Source organism: Amphimedon queenslandica, unplaced genomic scaffold, assembly GCF_000090795.2.
Source record: "Amphimedon queenslandica unplaced genomic scaffold, v1.1 AMPQUscaffold_13209, whole genome shotgun sequence".
NCBI lineage: Eukaryota > Metazoa > Porifera > Demospongiae > Haplosclerida > Niphatidae > Amphimedon > Amphimedon queenslandica.
In genome coordinates, this window is record NW_003546555.1 from 9,010 (window position 1) to 11,869 (window position 2,860).

A 2,860-nucleotide genomic window follows, 5' to 3' on the forward strand; every position below is an offset into this window, starting at 1 on the left:
ATCTATCATCTAACGAAATCAAAGAAATATCTGAAGATATTGAAAACTTTAATTGATTGTTAGCGCTTGAGGTGAGAATGAAAATATAAGATTTTTAGTATCATTATAATACATGTTTACTGTACATGTATGTATCAATTAAATTATAATAGCATGGTATACTGCATGGTTTGAGTAACTCCCTTGAATGTTGTAGATTTGTTTATAGTTTAGTTTGTTGTTTATTTTTGTATAAAGACTCATAATTATGTTTACATGTTGTGTGTTATTGTTATTATAGGTCCAGTACAATGAGTTAACATGTCTACCTAATAATGTGATCAAACTGGATAAACTATCTAAAATATTTGCAAGGTAAATATTGTATCCACTCTCTACCATATGTACATGTATATCTCTCTCCATGCATACATGTACTTATCTATTTATAAATTCATAATAATCGTTTTGATTTGCTAACTTGATTTGTACACTTTACTAATCCATGAAAACTGTACCTGAGCAGTGGCACACACAATTTGAAGGAAAAGTGATAGAAAAACAGGAAACATTTCCTATCACCATGTACATACGTAATTTCTCATTTTTTTACTTGTTTCTTTTCTTTCTTCCCTTTCTATTTTTCTTCCCTCCTTTTCCCTCCTCCCCCTCATTCTATTCCTTTCCTTCTTTCCTTTCCTTCTTTCCTTTCTCTATGTATATCTCTCCCTCCCTCTCTTTCTATTATAGTCTCTCCTATATGTTAGGAAGGTTTGAGTCTCTTCATTATCTTCTCTTTGATGTCATCCTCTTAATTAAATGAATGAGACCTGACATCCTCCGGAAAGGAACAGTATTGGTCCCCTAGTATCTCTTGTATTGAAGAACCAGGAGACCACATGTGACGGCCAACCTTTCCCTCGTCCCTCAAGATCCCCTCGTCACCATACAAGTGAGAGATCATGTGACTTTTGATGATAGTCATGTGATGTTGTGTAGGTAAGGATGAGGAGTGGGTGGAGTGAGGGGAGGTGTGGTCAGAAAGGAAGTTGGTGATGATGAAAGCTATGCTACCTCCTGAGTAAGAATATTAATGTGTCTTTTAATAAATACTGTATAGTTTAAATTTATGTGTGTGACTTAATATTTTTGTTAATTTTGTTATTTTTGTTAATAATTTGAGCTGTTTCTGACTAATATTTTTTGAGTTATGAGCATTTTTAGAAATAGGCCAATTTCTAAAAAATACCCAAGGCTATAGCACATGCTTTTTTGTAAAAAATGGCTCCGAACTCACATCTAATTTTTATTACATTTCCTGATACATATTGATATCCTGATGCTGTGTAGAAAATTTGAACTGTTTCCGACAAATAATTTTCGAGTTATGAGCATTTTTAGAAGTAGGCCAATTTTTGAAAAATACCCAAGGGTATATAGCCCATGCTTTTTTGTAAAAAATGGCTCCGAAATTACATCTAATTTTTATTACATTTCCTGATACACATTGATGTTCTTATGCTGTGTAGAAAATTTGAACTGTTTCCAACAAATATTTTTTGAGTTATGAGCATTTTAAAAAATAAGCCAATTTTTAAAAAATACCCAAGGCTGTATGTAGCCCATGCTTTTTTGTAAATCACCTCTAATTTTTATTACATTTCCTGATACGTATTGATCTCCTGATGCTGTGTAGAAAATTTGAACCGTTTCCGACAAATAACTCTCGAGTTATGAGCATTTTTAGAAATTGGCCAATTTTGATAAATATTCAAAGTTTTATATAGCCCATGCTTCTTACAAAAAATGGCTCCAAAATCACCCCCAATTTTTATTACTTTTTCTAATACATATTGATGCCCTTATGTGATGTACAAAATTTGAGCTGATAATTTTCAAGTTATAAGAATTCAAGAATTTAAAAAACTGAGCCAAATTTGAAAAAAGCAAAGGCTATGTCCATCCATGTACTGTACATGTACATGCCTACGTGCATTTTCTTTTACTTATTACATGATACATTGTTTATTGTTATCATTAGGTTATGGTATACTGTTACTGTTCTTATGGGGTACCCAATGTATGCTCCTTTTCATCAAAGAGGGTAAGTCATGTTACTTCTCATGATGTCATTCCATTCTTTCTCTCTTGATCCTCTCTCTCTTCCTCCTTCTACTTTCTATAGAAGAATTACTCTAACAACTAGATCAGTAGCGTTGCTGAGGAAAATGACTGTTGCTATGACAACTGAACATGTACATCATTGAAGAGATACTCAAGAATTTTTACATTTTTCTTTTTCGTTATTGTTATAATTTTTAAAAAGCAATTGCTTCCATAAAATAAACAACAACGATAAGAATAATTGTAATAATACTAAAGCAAAATACCTAGCTATTATTATATTTTTGTATAAGCTTATCAGCTAGTGCAATAGTTCTTAGAGTATCTTCCTCTCTGAGTATATCTAAGAATATACCAAATACTTTTCCTTTCATACGAATAGAACTCAAAATGATGTGAAGCAGTTCATCCATTCTTTCATCGTCACTTTCTCGAGCAACTATTCGTCTTTTCTCTCTTGCGGTTACAATTTTGTGTTCCAACAACTTATCAATGAAGATCGTCTGGTGAGTAGTCCTCTCTGTCCTTTATCCTCTGACTAGCTCCTCCTATTACTGACAGTACGGTCCCTTTCCTTCTGTTGTGTCTCTTGATTGATCGAGACCAGTACAACTTTGAGCCTTTGATCCAGAAATAATAATGAAGAGGAGGACCTGAGAGAAGAAATAAAGGGAATAGGAAGAGAGAGAAAAGAGAAAATGTACATGTACATGTACAAGTAGACATAGAGGAGGATAAAAAATTGAGAGCATACATG

The 2,860-nt window shown here is 32.9% G+C and overlaps 1 long non-coding RNA gene across 3 annotated transcripts; it reads left to right on the top strand.

Moving 5' to 3' along the window:
- Positions 1 to 6: 6 nt before the first annotated feature.
- LOC109584439 (uncharacterized) lies at positions 7 to 2,256 on the top strand. Of its 3 annotated transcripts, XR_002186001.1 has the most exons (6): positions 7 to 71; positions 281 to 354; positions 730 to 931; positions 979 to 1,060; positions 2,021 to 2,083; positions 2,165 to 2,256. It is a non-coding gene; the product is annotated as an uncharacterized LOC109584439 (long non-coding RNA). The 3 variants fall into 3 exon arrangements; XR_002186002.1 differs by lacking the exon at positions 979 to 1,060 and having other exon boundaries at positions 730 to 978; XR_002186003.1 differs by lacking the exon at positions 979 to 1,060.
- Positions 2,257 to 2,860: the final 604 nt, after the last annotated feature.